At 42.8% G+C, this 21,071-nt stretch overlaps 1 protein-coding gene and 1 long non-coding RNA gene across 3 annotated transcripts in view; one reads left to right on the top strand and one right to left on the bottom strand.

Annotated features, from left to right (window-relative positions):
• Positions 1-21,071, bottom strand: part of LOC147573087 (uncharacterized) — a 476,171-nt gene that overhangs the window by 91,804 nt on the left and 363,296 nt on the right. The window lies entirely within an intron of this gene.
• The window catches only part of SMG1 (SMG1 nonsense mediated mRNA decay associated PI3K related kinase), a 140,451-nt gene that overhangs the window by 10,898 nt on the left and 108,482 nt on the right, over positions 1-21,071 (top strand). The window contains exon 2 of one of the 2 annotated variants that reach the window (XM_086692960.1): positions 1,571-1,626. The gene's annotated coding sequence lies outside the window, so the exon portion shown is untranslated. Of the gene's footprint in view, positions 1-1,570; positions 1,627-21,071 lie in introns of those variants that run through there. The other variant, XM_086692961.1, reaches the window with a different exon arrangement.

Below are 21,071 nucleotides of genomic sequence, written 5' to 3' on the forward strand. Positions count from 1 at the left end.
GGTCCAAAGGTTGTTGCTTTTGTTTTTCTGGTTCTCTGGTGACCCTCCCTCTCCCCCATCAGCGGATGCCCTGGTTGGGGGAAGGGAGAACAACCCGGAGAGAGGAATTAAATTCAATGAGCACCTCAAGGGGGCCCTGCAGAATGAGTAAGGAAGGAAGAAACGTTTTAATTAACATTTGGATGTGTTCTGGAGGTATACAGTTCACTAGATTATTAAGCACCACATTATGTAATAACTGCTCCCAGGAGGCCTCCCCATGAGCCAGCTGGTTCTTACTCTCCCACCCTCCAGTTTCTTATTTCATTCATTTCTCACCGTCGCACCAGATCACTACTGAATGATGTAGAAAGTGAAACCATGGCTGGCTCAGAACTGGAATAAATATTAACCCAGATTTATTATTTCTCTTTTTTTTAAGTTTATTTATTTAAAAAAAAATTTTTTTTTTAACATTTATTTATTTTTGAGACACAGAGAGAGAGAGAGAGAGCATGAACAGGGAGGGTCAGAGAAAGAGGGAGACACAGAATCCGAAACAGGCTCCAGGCTCTGAGCTGTCCGCACAGAGTCCGACGCAGGGCTCGAACCCACAGACTGTGAGATCATGACCTGAGCCGAAGTCGGACGCTTAACTGACTGAGCCACCCAGGCGCCCCTTAAGTTTATTTATTTTGAGAGAGAGGAAAAGAATCCTGAGCAGGCTCTGAACTGCCAATGCAGAGCCCGATATGAAGCTTGAATCCACAAACCGTGAGATCATGACCCGAGCCAAAACCAAGAATTGGACGCTCAACCGACTGAGCCACCCAGGCGCCCCTATTATTTCTTTAAACAATGTGAAAAGAGAGTTTCAGATCAGAATGGGCCAGCTTTGGGGTGCCTGGCTGGCTCAGTCGGAAGAGCATGTGACTCTTGATCTTGGAGTCATGAATTCGAACCCCACAGTGGGTATAGAGATTACTTAAAAAAACATTGTTTTTTTCAGGAGCAAACTTTAAAAACATTTTTTTAAAAAAGGTTGACTTTGACCAAGTGCAATAGAAAGTTTACTGCAATTTTTTTAACTGACAAGATTTTTGAAATTAACCCAATTTACATTTTTAGTCTTTTTCCTCGTCTTGAGAATTAGCCTTGGCTGTACACTCATCTCTGTGTGTATGTGTTTATGCACAGTCAGGACAAACACAGATTTTTAGGCTGCCTGTGCTTCCTGGGCAGCAGGGTGTGGAAAGAGGCTGGGAGTGAGGATGCTTGGACCCCCTTCTAGCAAGTCTCTTTGCTGTGCAGAACCTGGCTTTCTCACTTCCATAAAGGAGTGTGACAGTTGAGGTTACAAATTCAAATGGCTTCAGAAGCCTAGGTGGAAATCTAAACAGAGTTTAGGGCATCAACTCCTCAGCCCTTTTCTCCTTGTTGACCTGTGGGAATGTGAGTTCAGTATTGTCAATTTCAAGAGAAGCAAAAAAAAAAAAAAAAAAAAAAAATCTGGATTTTTGTCTTCAATTTCCCAATTTTTGAATGTTGGAAGCTCATATAACTTGATTTTGTTTTGTTTTGTGTTTTGCAGAAATTGGAAACCACTCAAAACATTTCTGAGGTCATCGACCACCTGAGGCCAGCCAGGTAATGACCTGTAGACTAAGTGGTATCCCAGGACTCTTAGAATTCCATGTTACCCTTTTAATGAATCTGTTGTTTTTGTGTAGTCATATCCGTGTCTCTAGTTCATTCTGTCAATAAATATTTGAGCACCCATTATAAGCCCGAAACCATAGTTGATTAAAAAAAAAGAAGAATGACATAGGGTTTCTACCTTTAGGTAAGGAAATGGGAGAGCTCAGTGAGATGCACCGTATAGAGTAAGGCTTCCTGAATAATTACGCTTGTTGAAAAGTCTAAGGAAAGGCAGACCCAGTTCTCCAGCGAGACACACACTCTCTCTGAGGCTTGATATTTTCATTCTTTCTTTTATGTTTATTTATTTCTGAGACCGAGAGAGACAGAGCATGAGTGGGGGAGGGGCAGAGAGAGAGGGAGACACAGAATGAGAAGCAGACTCCAGGCTCTGAGCTGTCCTCACAGAGCCAGATGAGGGGCTCCAACCCACGAACTGTGAGATCGTGACCTGAGCTGAAGTCGGACGCTTACCCGACTGAGCCACCCAGGTCCCCCCAACAATTGCAATTTTTTTAAAAAAAAGCAGAAAACAGCACTGATGCTATGCAAATGCATCAGAGAAGCTCTTTCAGGTCTTTTCCACCAATGATGACACAAAGCCTTTTGCTCCTTGTGAGCGGTGCTTGAATTCTCAGGCAGGTTTAATTAGAATACCAAGAGCCAGAGTTGCATACTTGATGATTTTGAAGGGGGCTTATACGGATGTTTAAGAGTTTTTAACATAGATGATTCTTGGTTTTTTAAATTTGTCTAATTGCACTTGAACATGTATAACTTTCCTTTTTTCCTGAGACAATTATTTCTAGCACTGATTTCACACTTACCCTTAAAGCATCATCTTTAGGCTGATGACTCTCAAAATCGCATTTCAGGCCACATTCTTACATATCCAGCTCCCAGCTTGGCATTTCTCCCTGGAGATCTCATACACATCTTGGATTTAACAGGCTCACGACAGAACTTTTGACCCAAATTTGCCTCCTCCCAAACCTTTCCTATACCAATAAATCACACACTGGTTGCTCAGGTCAAACGTTGGGAAATATCTTAATTTTTTTATATCACCCCCTACATCCTATCCCTCATGGAGGCCTATGTGCTTTGGCTCCAATATCCCATAGCATTATATATATTTTAAAGTTTATTTATTTATTTTGTGAGAGAGAGAGAAAGAGAGAGAGAGAGAGAGAGAGAGAGAGTGCACGTGGGTACAAACAGCAGGAGGGGCAGAAGCGGAGAATCCCACGCAGCACGCAGGCTTTGTGCAGCAAGCACAGAGCCCCATGAGGGGCTCCATCCTTCAAACCATGAGATCAGGACCTGAGCCACAACCAAGAGTGGGATGCTTAATCGACTGAGCCATCCAGGCCCCCCAATATCCCACAGCATCGTAGGCAAAGTGTAATCACTTCTTACCATGTGCACACGATAGGTCAGTTCAAGTCACTATCACCTCTACTCCAACAGCCTGCAAACTGATCTTCCTACCTCTCCCACTTCTATCCTTACACAGCAGCCAGAGTGATCTGAAAGCACAAATAACCTTTCTCCCTTCCTCACAACCCTCCAAAGGCTTTCTGTCACCGGTGAATAGAACCCAGACGTATTACAATGCCCCACAAAGCTCTGTGGGATCTTGCGTCTGCCTGTTGTCCCTCAGACTGGCCTTACTTTTATCTGTCAAATATGCCAGGCTTGTAGCAACTGAGGGCCCTAGCCAGAAAGTTCTTCTCATGGCCTCTCTCTTCTCATCACTGTCTCCTCCTCAGAAAGGCCTTCCTTGACCATCTCTGGCAGACACTTCTCCACCCTTGTCCACAGAAATGGAACCACTTATTTTTAGCTGTACCCGTAATGGCCTGGCTTCCCTTGATGATTTATGACCATATGACTAAGTTCTGGCCAATGCAATCCAAGCAGAAATACAATGTGGCAGTTTCCAGGAGCCATCCTTAAAAAAAAATCATTGGCACATAGCCTTCCCCCACCCCCCCTTTTATTCATTCTACTGGCTGGAATGTGACATGATGGCTAGAGCTGGAGCAGCTGATGAGCTAACCCTAGAAATGGAGGCTGTATGCAGATCAATAAAATAGAAGAAGTCTGGATCCCTGAGGACTTGTTGGAGCAGGATTGCCTTCACAGAACTGGATAACTTGCTTCTGGACTCCTCCTTGAGAGAGATACAAACTTTTATCTTGTTTAATCCATTGTTATCTCCTTGAGAGAGAAACAGACTTTTATCTTGTTGAATCCGTTGTTATTTTTGGATCCTGTTACCAACTTACTTCCAATTGATGTTGGAGTCTCTGGCCAAGGCAGGCTTCTTTCATATTTATCCATATTCTTTTCTTTAAAGCGCTTAGCATCTGAAATTGCCCTATATTGTTACTTATGCCTCTATTTATGTTTTTATTATCTATCTTCCCCCTTCTGTATTGTAAACTTCTTGAAACCTGCTATATCCCTTCCCCCTTGGAAGAGTGTCACATAGGTTCTTAGTAAATACTTGTGGAATAAAATCAGTGAATGAACACCTACTATGTGCCAGGGAGGAAAGATACAAAGATGATTAACACATGTTTCCTGTGTCCCTTATCTGAGAAACTTCACCATCTAACAGGAAAATAACTCTCTAGTCAGTCATTCTCATTAGATTCATCTAAAACAGTGGTTCTTGGGGCGCCTGCGTGGCTCAGTTGGTTGAGTGTCTGACTTCGGCTCAGGTCATGATCTCACAGTTCATGAGTTCGTGCCCCGTGTCAGGCTCTGTGCTGACAGCTTAGAGCCTGGAACCCGCTTCTGATTCTGTGTCTCCCTCACTTTGCCCCTCCCCTGCTTACGCTCTGTCTCTCTCTCTCTCTCAAAAATAAATAAACATTAAAAAAGATTGATATAAGATGAAACGGTGGTTCTCAGCCAGAGGCAATTTTGTCCCCCAAAGGACATTTGTCAATATCTGGAAATATTTTGATTACAAAATATTTTATTTATTTGTTTACTTATTTTTGTAATGAAAATATTTTGATTACAAGCTGGGGGCTGCTCTGGCATCCAGTAGGTGGACGCACAGGACACTGCTAACCACCCTGTGAGGCACACGACAGCCCTCGCCTAGATAATTAGCTGGCCTCAAATGCCAATAGTGCTGACGTTGATGGACCATGACCTAGCAAAGGTCAATGCCAATTAGATTTTTCAGAAAACAAGTTGTTTGGGCTGCATGAGAGTAGAAGCCATGGGGTGTGGGAAACACATGCCATGTGGCCTCTTTGGTGTTATTAGTGACAGTGTGGAATTAAGCCCCAAGTAGAGGTTGGCTGAGTTGTCACATTCTGCAAATCTCTCCATGGAGAGGCCAACCCCAGCTGTCAACTTTTTTTTACTTGTCACAGGGCCCACATTGTGAGGACACTATAAACTCAGAGCAGGTAAAATTATGTCCAGAACTCTAGAGTTCCACGCCAGCGAAGCTATTTGAACAGTATCATCATTAACATAAAGAACTCCGGCATGAATTTTCACTTCGCCTGATTTTCTCTGGAAGGCTGAGAGACCTCTGGGGATCTAGTGCTCTTTGTTGTAATACATCTCTTCTCTCTAATGGGTGAAATAAGTGTATCCACATTCATGGTCTTTCTACAAAATGTTATTTTCTGATGCAAGGAAACAAATGATAGATGAGAGTAGACTAAAGGGCCGGAGATAATGGAAGTGATAGTTCTGGGCCACTTCATATCTTAACCATATATATATTTTTTTAAGCTTTCCAATTTGTTAGACATCGATGCATTCGGTGACTTTGCACAGTGGACTGAATCTCCCTGAGCCCCAGGTTCCTCGTCAGCAGACTCAGGGGTTGGATCAGACCATGACTTAGTTGTCTTCCACTCTAAGTAACCACAACGATATCTGTCACCTGTTACCGCCAGATAACTGATGGCTACCAATGCCTGGGTTTGAAGAAGTAAATTTTAAAATAAAGGAGAGATTATGGTGATTACTAGAATCAGTGTTTACCACCACCCTCACTGCCCCCCCTCACCGTGTTTTCAAAAATGAAACATCACTGAGGCACCTGGGTGGCTCAGTCAGATAAGCATCTGACTTTGGCTCAGGTCATGATCTCATGGTTCTTGGGTTCAAGCTCCACATCGGGCTCCACACTCTTACCCTCTGTCTCTCTCTCTGCCCCTACCCCACTCACGCTTTCTTTCTTTCAAAAATAAATAAACTTAAAAAAAAAAAAAAAAAACATCAGCAGAGTCCTTAGAACAGTACTTCCTAAAATAAATTTATCAGAACGTAGGTCCTGAAAACGGGAACTCTATGTCAAAAAAACTGGGAAGCATATACTAGAAGAGTAACAGTGAATCACTTTAATTTTTTTTTAATGTTTACTTACTTTTCTTTTTTTATTATTTTTTTTTAATTTTTTTTTCAACGTTTATTTATTTTTGGGACAGAGAGAGACAGAGCATGAACAGGGGAGGGGCAGAGAGAGAGGGAGACACAGAATCGGAAACAGGCTCCAGGCTCTGAGCCATCAGCCCAGAGCCTGACGCGGGGCTCGAACTCCCGGACCGCGAGATCGTGACCTGGCTGAAGTCGGACGCTTAACCGACTGCGCCACCCAGGCGCCCCTGTTTACTTACTTTTTGAGAGAATGAGAGACAGAGCGTGAGCAGGGGAGGGGCAGAGAGAGAGGGAGACATAGAACCCGAAGCAGGCTCCAGGCTCTGAGCTGTCAGCACAGAGCCCGACACGGGGCTCGAACTCATGAACTGTGAGATCATGACCTGAGCCGAAGTCGGCCGCTTAACCTAAGACTGAGCCACCCAGGCACCCCTCACTTTAATTTTTTTTTTAAGTTTATTTATTTATTTTGAGAGAGAGAGAGCACAAGCAACAAGCAAGGGAGGGGTAGAGAGAAGAAGAGACAGAATCCCAAGCAGGCTCCTCACCATCATCTCAGAGTCGGATGTGGGCCTCAAACTCATGAACTGTGAGATCATGACCTGATCCGAGATCAAGAGTCATAAGCTTGGGAAGCCTAGGTGGCTCTGTCGGTTAAGCGTCTGACTCTTTGTTTCCGCTCAGGTCACGATCGCTTGGTTTGTGCATTGGAGTCCCACGCTGTCAGTGTGGAGCCTGCTTAAGATTCTCTCTCTGCCCTTCCCCCCTCACTCTTTCTGTCTCTTTCTCAAAAATAAATAAACTTAAAAAAGATTATAAAAAGAGTCAGAAGCTTAACTGACCGAGCCACCCAGGCACCCCTTAATTTTTTATAAACTCAGTGTTTTCACTTATTAGACTGGAGAATTCACTTTTTCTTGAATATTTCTTAGCATCCTACAGCACTGGTGTTCCTTGAAACACTTTGGAGACCCTGCCTTTGTATATGATGATCTTACCCTTTGCTCTGTACCCACTTCAGGAGAGAATGATGGTAACCACTAGGAAAAAAATGTCAAGGAAGACAGACAACATGCTTCCCAACATCCCTGGCCTTGAATAAAAACATGAGAATTCCCATATACTTGATATCAGGCAACAATAACATACTCAGACACACTATTAATGAAATCCATGTATTGACCTCATTTTGTTGTTATATAGCCTGTGATACAGAGAGAGAGAAATTTAAACGTGTGCCTCTCTGCTTTATTTACTCAGTCAACCCTATTCCCTAAATGATTCTATTACAGAGGTGACAAATAGTTTTCTCATGACAACTTTGATCAGTGGGAAGTAGCTGCCTAGAGCTCTGTATTGAAAATGATAATAAGACCTTCAGTGGGTTTGGAGGGAGCATATGCTGTGATTGATTCTTAATGTCTGTCTTGGATATAGTCTTGTGATTGATTATTGATGTCTGTTGTGGGTTTAGACTATCAGAATGCGTTGGTTTCTTGTGTGTGTTTCCCCACCCCAAATCAGAAACTTCTATTTTTTTTTTTAATTTTTAACTTATGTTATTATTTTTTTAAATTAAAGATTTTATTTTAAGTAATCTCTACACCCAGTGTGGGTCTCCAACTCACAACCTTGAGATCAAGAGTCTCATGCCCTGCCAACTGAGCCAGCTAGATACCCCCAAAGTCAAAACTTTTACAAACTGCTCATGTTGGTTTGATTGGGAAATTAAGACTTGATGCACTTACATGACAAAATGAGTGGTATAATTCCATAGGGTCAGAAAACTGAGAAGTTCCTTAAGTTCTTAGGTAAAAATAAATTATATGTAAGAGTTAATATGGGCCTTGAAGGGTAGAAAGGTTAGGTCTTATGAGGATACCTTGGGAGATAATTCTTAGCAGAAACTATAATGAACTAACCAATGACCATGGGATAGCTTGTATCTCTAGAGCTGCCCAGATACCGTGTCATCCCTTAGACAGTGCTCAATAAAGGATACATTCTTATCCTTTATCTAGCACAGCAGTGTCGAACAGAAACATGATTTGATCTACATATATAATTTTAAGCTTTCTAGTAGCCACCTTTAAAAAAGGAAAGAGAAATGAAATTAATTTTAATAGTATATTTGATTTAACCCAATATAGGTAAAATAGTATCACTTCATATAATCAATATAAAAATTATTAAAAAGATATTTTACACTCTAGTTTTGGCAATAAGTCTTTGAAAGCTGGTAAATATTTTGCTTACAGTATATCTCAGTGGGAACCAGCCACATTTCAAGTGCTCGATAGCCACAAGTGGCCAGTGGCTACCATATTGGAAACTATCAATCTAAACTACCACCACCACCACCCCTTTTTTTTAAGTAAGCTCTAGGCCCAACATGGGCCTTGAACTCACAACTCAGAGATCAAGAGTCACATGCTCTATAAACTGAGCCAGGCAGGTACCTCTAAGCTACCACTCTTATTTACATGTTCTTTCTTCTGAAGAGTTTGAATATAGTTAATTAGGTTTCAAAAGTTTTCCCAAACTCTGTTCTGATGGATACAACTGGTGCCAGCAATATTTTTTAATCTAAAAATTATTTCTGAAAATAAAACGTAGGAAAAATCTGTAGAGGCACCTGGCTGGTTAAGTCAGAAGAACATGCAACTCTTGATCTTGGGGTCATGAGTTTGAGACCCATGTTGGGTGTAGAGGTTACTTAAAAATAAATAAATCCATACATACATAGGAGAAATGGGCAGGAGGATGCGTTAAATGGGTGATGGGGATTGAGGATGGCACATGTTTTGTTTGTTTTTTTTTAATTTTTTTTTTCTTAACATTTTATTTGTTTTTGAGACAGGGAGAGACAGAGCATGAACAGGGGAGGGTCAGAGAGAGGGAGACACAGAATCTGAAACAGGCTCCAGGCTCTGAGCTGTCAGCACAGAGCCTGATGCGGGGCTTGAACCCAAGGACTGTGAGATCATGACCTGAGTCGAAGTCGGATGCTCAACCGACTGAGCCATCCAGGTGCCCTAGTATATACAGCACATCTTTATCCATTCATCTATTGACAGCCACGTGGGTTGATTCCATAACATGGCTATTATAAATAATGCTGCAGGGGCACCTGGATGGCTCAGTCAGTTCAGCGTCCAACTTCGGCTCAGGTAATGATCTTGCGCCTCGTGAGTTCGAGTACCACATCAGGCTCTCTGCTGTCAGGGTGGAGCCTGCTTGTGGTCCTCTGTCCATCTCTCTCTGCACCTCCCTCGCTTGCACTCTCTCTCTCACTCTCAAAAATAAGTAAACATTTTTAAAAAAGATTTAATAATGCTGCAATAAACACGGGAGGGGGGCATATATCTTTTTGAATTAGTGTTTTCGTATTCCTTGGGTAAATGCTCAGTAGTGAAATTACTGGATCATATGGTAATTCTATTTTTCACTTTTTGAGGAACCTCCATACTGTTTTCCACAGTGGCTGCACCAGTTTGCATTCCCACCAGTAGTGTGTGAGGGTTATTTTTTCTCCACATCCTCTCTTTTGTTTTATTTTATTTTCATTTTTTAATTAAAAAAAATGTGTGTGTGTGAGAAAGAGAGAGGGCCATTTAAGTGCCATCAGGGACAAATAGCCTACAATTTCACTCATGTGGAATTTAAGAAACAAAACAAACAGATAAAATAAGACACAAACCAACCCCCCCCCAAAAAAAACCCCCCAAAAACAGACTCTTAACTGTAGAGAGCAAACTAATGGTTACCAGAGGGGAGGTGAGTAGGGGGATGGGTGAAACGGGTGAAGGAGGTTAAGAGTAACACTTGCCATGATGAGCACTGAGTCACGTATCAAGTTATTGAATCACTATATTGTACCCCTGAAACTAATATAACGCTGCATGTTAACTATAGAGTTAAAGTAAGGTAAAATAAAAGTTTCTATGATGCAAGATGAAAAAAAATCATAATCAAGAAAATCAAAAATAAAAGAGGTTGTTATTTTTGTTCCCTGTTGACATTAGGAAGGCAGAGCTATTAAATAGACAATAGTGCTAGTTCCCACGACTTGTTCTTTCTCTCTCTCTTTCATTTTTTAAATTGTGCTAAAATACACATAACATAAAATTTATCATTTATATGTGTAGTCATGGCATCAAGTTCATTCGTGTCGTGCTACCATCACCACCATGGAAACTTTTCATCCTCCTGTGACATAATCCACCCATTAAATAATAACTCCCCAACTCTCCTTCCTACCCTACCCACCCCTGACGACCACCATTCTACTTTTGGTCTCTATGAATTTGACTACTCTAGGTACCTCATATGAGTGGGGTCACACAGTATTCATCCTTCTGTGTATGGCTTCTTTCACTTGGCATAATGTCTTCAAGTTTCATCTATATTATGGCTCATGTCAGAATTTCCTTCCTTGTTGTTATTTTTTCTTTCTTTCCTTCCTTTTTGAGTCTGAATAATATTCCACTGCATGTATATACATATATACATACATATGTTATATATGTATGTAGAAACATATATAAACTAAATGGTAGTTTATCCATTCACCCATCAATGGACACTTGGGTGTCCATTTGGACCTTTTGCTATTGTGAATAATGCTGCTCTGAACACAGGTGTGCACATGATCTGTTTGACTCCCCACTTTCAATTCTTTCGGGTATATGCCCAGAAGTAGAATTGCCAAATCATATGATACTTCTGCTTTTTCATTGGTCAAGGCACTTCCACGCTGTTTTCCATGGCGCATGCTCTACTGTACCGTATTGCACACTCGCCCACAATGCCCAAGGGTTCTGATTTCTCCATATCCTCACCAACACTTGTTATTCTCTGCTTGTTTGTTATTTACTTATCATCGCCATCCTACTGGGCAGAAAGTGGTATCTTACTGTGTTTGTTTGTTTGTTTGTTTGTTTCAAGTAGGCTCCGAACCCAATGTGGGGCTTAAACTCATGACCTTGAGGTCAAGAGTCACATGCTCTACCAGCTGAGCCAGCCAGGAGCCCCTGGGGGTTCGTTTTGAACTTCTGTAATGATTAGAGATGATGACAATCTTTGCACGTGCATTTCTTCTTTGGAGAAATGTCTATTCAAGTCCTTTGCTCGTTTTTTAAATTGAGTTGCTTGTTCTTTTGTCATGGTTGAAATGTAGGAGTTCTTCATGTATTCTGGATATCGACCCATTTTTAGATATGTATGATTTGCAAATATTTTCTCCCATTCTATGGGTTTCACTTTCACTCTGTCGATAGTCTTTTTTTTTTTAATTAAAAAAAAATTTTTTAACATTTATGAGAGACAGAAATCAGGAGCAGGGGAGGGGCAGAGAGAGAGGGAGGGAGACACAGAATCTGAAACAGGCTCTAGGCTAGAGCTGTCAGCACAGAGCCTGGTGCGTGGCTCGAAGTCAAGAGCTGGGAGATCATGACCTGAGCCGAAGGTGGAGGCTTAACCGACTGAGCCACCCAGCCGCCCCTGTTGACAATGTCTTTTGATGCACAGAAGTTCTTAATTTTGTAGTAGGTCGTCCAACTTAATCTACTTTTCCTTTCATTGCCTCTACTTTTGGTATTAGATTAAATTGGGAACTTTTGATAAAGAGATCAGGGTCTTCCTAGTCAATGAACTCTGCCACATATTTGAAAAGTTAAACCAACAGAGGGATCCTTAATGTTTTAATCTACTGACCCCTTTCATAAAGTCTAAGTGTTTTTTTCTGGAAAAGACTGTGAAATCTTTTTTTCTGTTCATTTTTTAACATTTGTTTATTTTTGAGAGAGAGACAGAAAGAGAGAGACAGAGCATGAGCAGGGGAGGGGCAGAGAGAGAGGGAGACACTGAATCCGAAGCAGGCTCCAGGCTCTGAGCTGTCAGCACAGAGCCTGCTGCAGGGCTCAAACTCACGAAATGTGAGATCATGACCTGAGCCGAAGTCAGACTCTTAACTGACTGAGCCACCCAGGCGCCCCTATTTCTCTTTTTCAAGTAGATTTCATGCCCAGCATGGAGCCCAATGTAAGGCTTGAACTCGAACCCTGAGATCAAGACCTGAACTGAGATCAAGAGTCTGATGCTTAACTGACTGAGCCACCCAGGCGCCCTTATAAAATCTTTCTAACGCATGTTCTCATTACTGTTTCCAAATAGCTTTCTGAAAGTTTGCTTATTTATGAGGACAACCTCTCCTTCCTGTGCTGAGCCTGGGACTTCGTCCTCGGCCATTCCCCACTCCTCCCCTACTCTGCTCTGCCATGCAAGACACTGATCCCTGAAGGCTGCATTTCCCAGGCTTTCACGTGAGCTGACTCCTGGCGGGTTCAACCAATGACAGTCACTGGCACGAGACTGGAGGGCAGGAGGAGTAGAGAGGCCAGGGCATTTCTCCCCTTCTCTGCCTCTGCCCCTGAATCACCTTTGTGACTCCAGTGCCCAGCAGAAAGACCTGGCCCACATCTTCCATCAGGTGTGACCAGGGCTGTGGGCTCTGGCAGCACCTTTTGTTTTTTCAGCTCCAAGAGTGGTAGTGGCTTGTGCTGAAGTGATTGCCTCACTGTATCAGTCAGGTGCTTTCGGGAAACATATGGTAAAATCAGTCAAGGAAATAGGAAGAAAATTTAATAAAGGAACTATCTACAGAGGGGTGGGAAGAGTTCTGTTGAACTAACAAAGGAGATGCAGTAACCCAGGGCTAGTAACAGCCAGGAGCCTCTCTCATCATTAGGCCCTGGAAAAGACAGGTGGACGAAGACAGCGATGTGTAAGGAACTGTGGCCTTCAGTAGAGGGATGCAATCACCTCTAGGTGAACTGCAGGGACAAACCTGCAGGAATAAACACCCACACGTCACTCTCCTCCTGCTCTCCCATCTGGTGGCGGCTCCTATTGGCAGAAGACAAGGACAAGGATTCTGCCATTGCAGTCCATACAGGTCAACCTCTGGGGCCCAGAGCAGGGTGGAGAAGGATGGAGAGCAGATCTACACAGACAAATGGAAAGAGCAGGTACCCCATCCTCACACGTTGTCCCCTGTTTAAGCTTCCCAGCAGCCAAGGAACACATTCCTATCGTCTGTGTGTGGAAAATGGACTGTGCATGGGGCACCGGTGTGGCTCAGTCAGTTAAGTGTCTGCCTTTGGCTCAGGGCATGATCTCACAGTGTGTGAGTTTGAACCCCATGTTGGATGGGCTCTGTGCGGACAGCTCAGAGCCTGGAGCCTGCTTTGGATTCCGTGGCCTCCCTCTCTCTCTGCCCCTGCCCCACTTGTACTCTGTCTCTCACTCTCAAAAATAAACATTGAATATTTTTTAAAATAATATAAGAAGAGGGACTATGCTGTGATTATTATTGTTATTACTTTGCCATAATATGTCTTTAAGAAAGAGGGTGTTATACCAGGGATAGGCATGCTGTAGCCTGTGGACCAAATATAGCCAGCTGCCTGTCATTGTAATTAGATTTTTATTGAAGCACGGCTCACTCATTCGTTGACATTGTTTGTGGCTGCTTTTCCACTACTATGGCAATGTTGAGTAGTTTCAACAGAGATCACATGGCCTGCACAGCCTGAAATATTTACTCTCTGGCCTTTTATACAAAAAGTTTGCTGACCCCTGTGCCATGCCCATTGTACCAGGAAGAACTGGTTACATAATTTTTAGGTCTTACTGCAAAATGAAAACACAGAGCCCCTTCTTCAAAATCCTTGACGTATTTCAAGATGGCAGCAAACTTAAGGCTTCTTTAAGTGTGGGGTCACGTGGTACTGCACAGTACCACGCTTACATGTGTATACATACAGAATGGTTTCTAGCTGAATACGATGGCTATAGTAATCCATTTATCTCATTATTCATGGAGGTTTGAGGAGCAGGAGACATGGAATTTGGACTTTAACTACAGTAGGCACAGGAAGGCATCCTGTGTTCCAGGGATACAGAGATCTACCAGAGAGGAGAATTGTTTGAGAAAGAGTTTTTGCAATGTAACAGTTTTTCAAATAGAGAAAAGTTAAGAAACTAGAGAATATAACAAAGAGACATTACTTTAACATATAACTGAGGCATCTGGGTAGCTCAGTCAGTTGGGCATCTGACTTTAGCTTAGGTCATGATCTCATGGTTTGTGGGTTCAAGACCTGCATTGGGCTCCGTGCTGACAGCTCAGAGCCTGGAGCCTGCTTTGGAGTCTGTGTCTCCTTCTCAATCTGTCCCTCCCCCACTCATGCTGTGTCTCTCTTTCTCTCAAAAAAGAATAAACATTAAAAAAAAAAAAATTTGTTTTTAGCTGCTACTATCCTTCTGGGGTATCTGCCACTAGTTTTTCCAGATGAACATATATCAAGAAAAAAAAAAAATTAAAGCCTGGTTCTCCAAAACATACCTCACTGGTAAGAGTGACTAGGTGTTTAGAATTTTATGCATCATGAAATCATCATTTCATGATACATTATAATGTAGTCAGAAAAATGGTCCTCCTTATATGCCCCTTAGGTGGTTTTCAGGTAGGGGTGTTTTTGGCATCAGGTACCCCAGTTTCTGCCACTTATCAAACTGTGTGGCCTGAGGCAGGTAACTCACTGCATTTTTTGAGTGCAGTTTCTTCCTATGAAAAAAAGGATTTGATAATATTTACCTCCTAGCAGGGCATCTGGGTGGCTCAGTTGGTTGGGCACCCTTGATTTCAGCTCAGGTCACGATCCCAGGGTCGTGGGATCGAGCCCTGTGTCAGGCTTTATGTTGAGTGTGGAACCTGCTTAAGATTCTCTCTCTCTCCCTCTGCCCCTCTCCCACACTCACGTTCTCTCTCTCTAAAATAAAATAAAATAAAATAAAATAAAATAAAATAAAATAAAATAAAATAACCTCAAAGAGCTTGAGAAATAGTGGTGGTTAGAAATAAATATAGGGGCAGCTGGTGGCTCAGTCAGTTAAGTGTCCCACTTTGGCTCAGGTCATGATCTCACCGTTTGTGGGTTCATGCCCTGCATCAGACTCTCTGTTGTCAGCACAGAGCCCACTTCAGATCTTCTGTCCCCCTCTTTCTCTGCCCCTCCCCTGCTTGTTCTCTCTCTCAAAAATAAATATAAGGGGGGCCTGGGTGGCTCATTCCGTTAAGCATCCGACTCTTGGTTTCAGCTTAGGTCATGGTCTCACAGTTTTGTGGGTTCGAGCCCCATATTGGGCTCTGTGCTTGCAGTATGGAGCCTGTTTGGGATTCTCTCTCTCTCCCCCTCTCTCTCTCTGTCCTTCCCTCACTCACACTGGCTCTGTTTCTCTCAAAATAAATAAAAATTAAAAATATATATACATATAAAAAGAAATAAATATAATTAGGGTGAGTGTTCATTATTATTTTAACAGAATGGTGGAAAAAGTGGGTTCTGTTTTAAAATGGTAGCACAGGGCCAGGCTTTTTCGTTTGCTAGCTCTCTTCTCTCCCTGGTATTTGCTGAGAATAAACACTTCCCAAACACTCACTGATGATTTGGAGATTAAGCTATTATTTTTCTACATCCTATTATTTTTGAATTTGCTTCCTTTACCAAAGGTGATGTAATACTCGGCCATCTGCTTCCCCTTCATCCAAAAGCCACCTGAAATCATGCTTTTTCTGAGAAGCTTCTTCCAGGGCTCAGCAGGAAGGGTCCCCTAAGAGGTGGTATGCTTGGGGGACAGTCCAAACGCCATGCCAGCAGTGTGACCTTCAAATCATCCGAATCATTTTGTGGAAGCACAAAAGACCTTCCAGAACAAGCCTTCATTTGCTTCCTTGGCATAGGACGAAGGGATTGTTTCTGTTATGACACATACAGCTGTCCACTAGCGAGGATGAAAAATTCTATTTCAGAGGTGCTCTGGAAGGAAATATGTATCCCTGTCTTCCTTGGTAGGCAATTTAACTCTTACTTTTTTTTTTTAATTAGAGAGAGAGAGTGAAAGATGGTCAAAGGGAGAGAGAGCAAGAGCGAGAGCGAGAGAAGAGAGAGAATCCCAAGCAGGCTCCACATCCAGTATGGAGCCTGACTAGGGGTTCCATCTCACAATCCCGGGATCATGACTTGAGTCAAAATGAAGAGTTGGATGCCTAACCAATTGAGCACCCAGGTGCCCCTGCAATTTAACTCTTTAACTTAAATGAATTAAACTTATGAGACCTGGGGCACCTGGCTGGCACAGTCAGTGGAGAATGTGACTCTTGATGTCAAGGTTGTAAGTTCGAGCCCCAGTGGGTGTAGAGATTACTTAAAAATAAAATCTCAAAAAAAAAAAAAAAAAAAAAAGCAAAATGGGGCGCCTGGGTGGCTCCGTCGGTTGAGTATCTGACTTCAGCTCAGGTCATGATCTCACAATTGATGAATTCAAGCCTCGCGTCCAGCTCTGTGCTGACAGCTCGGACCCTGGAGCCTGCTTTGGATCCTGTGTCTCCCTCGCTCTCTGCCCCTCCCCCACTCGTGCTCTGTCTCTGTCTCAAAAAATAAATAAGTAAACATTAGAAAAAAAATTAAAAAAAAAAAAACGACTGTGATACCTGATTATTTTTAAGAAAATGGACTCTTCGTACAAGTTGACAGAATGAGTTGATTGTTGGCTGAAGTCAGTCAGAGGGGCAGCATGGAGACAGGCAACCACATGTGGGTTTAAATTTCAACCCTCTTCACCAGCAATGTCACCTTTGGCAACTCATGTCCTTTATAGGCCTCTGCTTATAACCAGAGCCCCGAGCTAGTTATGTAAAGCCCTCAGCACTGTGCCTGGCAAGTAGTTAGAGCCCAACAAATGTTAGTTACTGTTATTATGAATGGTATATCATGACCATCATCATCAGATTTGGGTAACTTCCAAGCAGTGACAACAAAATCTGCAGGAGCCACTTTCCTTTACCCTGACTTTAACCTCCATCTGCCCACCTCCTCTTCCTGTCCCCAGCCCACATTAATATCCTTTCTCTTTAACTTGATCTTGGTGGGCCCTGACTTTAGGCAAGATATTTAAAAAGGCTTTTGCCGGTGAGGAACTCAGGGAAAGACTCAGGGATCAAAACACAAGGAAGAAACCCAGGGCTAGACTGCTAGGAACGCCTACTAGAGGCCAGAGAGAGGGCCACCTGGGTGGCTCAGTCGCTTGGACGTCCAGTGTTTGATTTCTGCTCAGGTCGTGATCTCATGGGGGATTCTCCGTCTCCCGTTCTCGCTGCCCTGCCCTTGCTCTCTCATTCTCATTCTCTCTCTCTCTAAAATAAATAAACATTTGAAAAAATGCCAGAGAGAAAGGAAGATGCAGTATCTTTGGCCCAACTGCACTGTCAACGAACATTCAAAATAAAAAGTTTTGGGGGCGCCTGGGTGGCTCAGTTGGTTGAGCGTCCGACTTCGGCTCAGGTCACGATCTCGCGGTCTGTGAGTTCGAGTCCCACGTCGGGCTCTGGGCTGATGGCTCAGAGCCTGGAGCCTGCTTCCGATTCTGTGTCTCCCTCTCTCTCTGCCCCTCCCCTGTTCATGCTCTTTCTCTGTCTCAAAAATAAACATTAAAAAAAAAAATTAAAAAGTTTTGCACCCGTTCAACCCAATTCTTCAGAAAGAAAGACATTGACATACACAGGATAGCCTTTTAAAATGTTAAAGAAAGAAACACACACAGGATAGCCTTTTAAAATGTTAAATGATAACTGTACTGACAATAGATGGCAATGACTTAGAGTTGGAAATTTTTTTACATAATCTGCATTTTATTGACATATATCCCTGATATTGCTGTAATCTTCGGAAGCAAAGGAGCCGGTTCCTTTAGTAGTGGCCATGCAAATCCTTGGGCACCTGCCGGGCCACACTGGAAGATCTCACCCTGTGTTTTCTCCACTTTATAAGTCACAAATAGCTTTGGCTGGGCATCATCGTCCTCCCGTTTAATTGTTCGGAGAATGCATGAGCCACTGGGCAGCACGGCTTGTGCCCTGATTCATAGAAGCTTGGCCCTTGCCTCAAGCTGAGGCAGCCTGAGTGAAGATTTCAAATGTGTCATGAGTTTCCCAGCCAAATTCCTCCAAGCACCAACTTGAAAACTCAAAAATAGCCCTTAGTGAGGGAGCCTGACCTGTGACAAAGATTTCCTAGCTGGGAGCACGTATAAGAGGGCTGAGGGTTTTCTTTTTTTAAAATCTGCTTTAATGTCTCTATGCTGGGAATTTGCTTTTAAGAGTGTGTTTGAAAAATCACTCTTGTACTTGAGTCTACTGTTTGAGAATGGGGTTCCTCAATTCTTGTGCCTGATTGGGGTTAATCCTGTGCCAGATCTAAGGATCAAAGGAAACAAAAGAGAGAGAGCCTTGCCTTTTATTTACTCAGGATATAAATTGAAGTATCTATCTAGGAAATGTGGAAGATCTATCTAGAAAAATCCCAGTGGTTGAGGACTCTGGGTTTGGTCTGTGTTTAAATTCTGATGCCAGGGTCTTTTGGAAGTTAAAGGCTCAGGTCAACTCAGTTTTTGAGGTTCTGATTTAAGAAATATAAGAATGTATAAGAAATAGCAAATAGGGCACAAAACTTATGGTCTATTTTAAGAGTTCTGTTTTTACAACTGAACACTTTTAACACAAGGGGAAAAACAACAATGCAATATAATTACTTATTCACCAGGTAATAATTATCATTTATTAGGAAGGATTCTTGCATAAGCCCTACAGGGGTGTGGACTAGCAAGGTGCATTATTTTATTTTATGTATTTATTTTTTTCTAAAGGTGCACAATTTTATTTAAATTAAAAATTTTTTTAATGTTTATTTTTGAGAGAGAGAGAAAGACAGAGAGAGAGAGACAGAGCGCGACTGGAGGAGGGGCAGAGCTCGAGGGAGACACAGACTCCCAAGCAGGCTCCAGGCTCTGAGCTGTCAGCACAGAGCCCGTCGCAGGGCTCAAACCCACAAGCTGTGAGATCATGACCTGAGCCAAAGTCAGACCTGAGCCTCAACTGACTGAGCCACCCAGGTGCCCCATGGGTGCACAATTTTAAAATCCGGACTTCTTTCCCATCAGTGTTTCTCCAGGACTCTGTGTATAACCTCATTAGGCAATAACATTCAAGATCTAAATCTGAGGCCTATGATGAATGTGAGGTCAGGACCATATGTCTCTTCTGTCCCTGCCTGTCATAGTCCTTGCCTCTTACCAGCTGTGTGACCTTAGGCAGGCTGCTCAGTTCCTGCTGGCATCAGAGATACTGACATCCTAGGGTGGTTCTGGAGAATTCCATGAAGTAACCTACACAGAGCATTCAGCTCAGTGACTGGCATTAGTAAATGCTCAATAAACATTAACCAGAGTTGGTCACTATTATTAGTGCTAAGACCCTATACCTCGGCCAGAGTTTATTTAATTGGTTTGTGTGGGTCACTGCCACACCCTGAGAGTATCCATTCTTTGTCCATTTGTTCAACACATATTTACTGAATCCCTACTTTTAACTTTGTAAAGAATTTTGTTTTACAACTACCATGTCTGTATTCTAATTAGGAAGCTAGCAATAAGAAAAAAAATCACCCATGATCCCATGATCACAGGACATCGATATTAAGTACATTTCATACATTTTCTTCTTAGGTCTTTTCTCCTTCCTTTTTTCTCTGCATTGGGATCCTTGCTGACAGAGTGGAGACTGCTTGGATTCTCTCTCTCTCTTTCTCTCTCTCTGCCCCTCCCTCATGTGTGTGCTCTCTCTCTCAAAATAAATAACATAAATAATAAAAAAAAAAAAGAATTCTTGGGGTGCCTGGGCGGCTCAGTTGGTTGGGTGTCTGACTTCGGCTCAGGTTGTGACCTCACGGTTTGTGAGTTTGAGCCCCGCGTCGGGCTCTGTGCTGTCAGTTTGGAGCCTGGAGCCTGCTTCAGATTCTGTGTCTCCCTGTCTCTCTGCCCCTCCCCCACTCACGCTCTCTATCAAAAAATGAATAAACGTTTAAAAAAAATTAAAAAGAAAGAATTCTTCATATCTAGGGGCTCCTGGGTGACTCAATCAGTGGAGTGTCTAACTCTTAATTTGGAGGTCATGATCACAGGGTCATGGGATCGAGCCCTGTGTCCAGATCTGTGCTGAGTATGGAGCCTGCTTGGGTTTCTCTCTCTCCTCTCTCTCTGCCCCTCCTCTGCTCCTTTTAACTCTCTCTCTCTCTCTCAAAACAAATAAATAAAACATATAAAAAAAGACAAATGACAACAACCACAACTATTTTTTGAGTGTTTACTGGGCCAGGTGCTGTGCTATGTGCTGAGGATCGAGGGGGAAGAGACGGACAGGTGTGGACTCTGCTTTCACAGACAGAGCTCCTATTCTAAAAGTGAGACAGATAATAAATTGTACAAAGAAACCCAATACTGGCAGATGGTGATGGGTGCTACCAAGAAAAGAAATAGGGTGTGTGACAGAATGTTCCTAAATAGGACATTGGCTAGGTTTTTGGGCAGGGAGGTCAGGGAAAACCTCTCAAGAGAATGGAGATGGACCATGGAAAACAGTGCCAGGACTAAGATGAGGCAAATGAAGTGCCTAGACCCCCCAAATTTAGGGAGGCATTCACTTGCTGGTCTATGCCTGTGCAACGTTAGCGTTTGCATGACCTTAAGAGTGAATGCCTCCTGAAACTTGGTACCCCAGGTGCTTCCCTCACCTTACCCACATCTCAACTCTGATGGGAACAAGTGTAGGAATGGCATTACAGGCAGAGGGAACAGCAAGCACAAAAGCCCAGAGTCTGGAGAGGCTCAGTGTGCTTTGCGAACAGAGAATCAGTCCCGATGACCTGAGTGGAAGGGGAGAAGTGCTAATGGAACCATGAAGCTTAGCCACCGAAAGAAACAAGATGGCATTTTTTGAAAGTTTGAGAGTTGATCACATTTGATCTATTTTTTTTGAAATATCCAAGTAGTTGCCATGGGAAAAACTGGGCTTTCACTTC

The sequence above is a fragment of the Puma concolor genome, chromosome E3 (genome assembly GCF_028749965.1).
Source record: "Puma concolor isolate L17-30 chromosome E3, mPumCon1.1.hap2, whole genome shotgun sequence".
Lineage (NCBI taxonomy): Eukaryota > Metazoa > Chordata > Mammalia > Carnivora > Felidae > Puma > Puma concolor.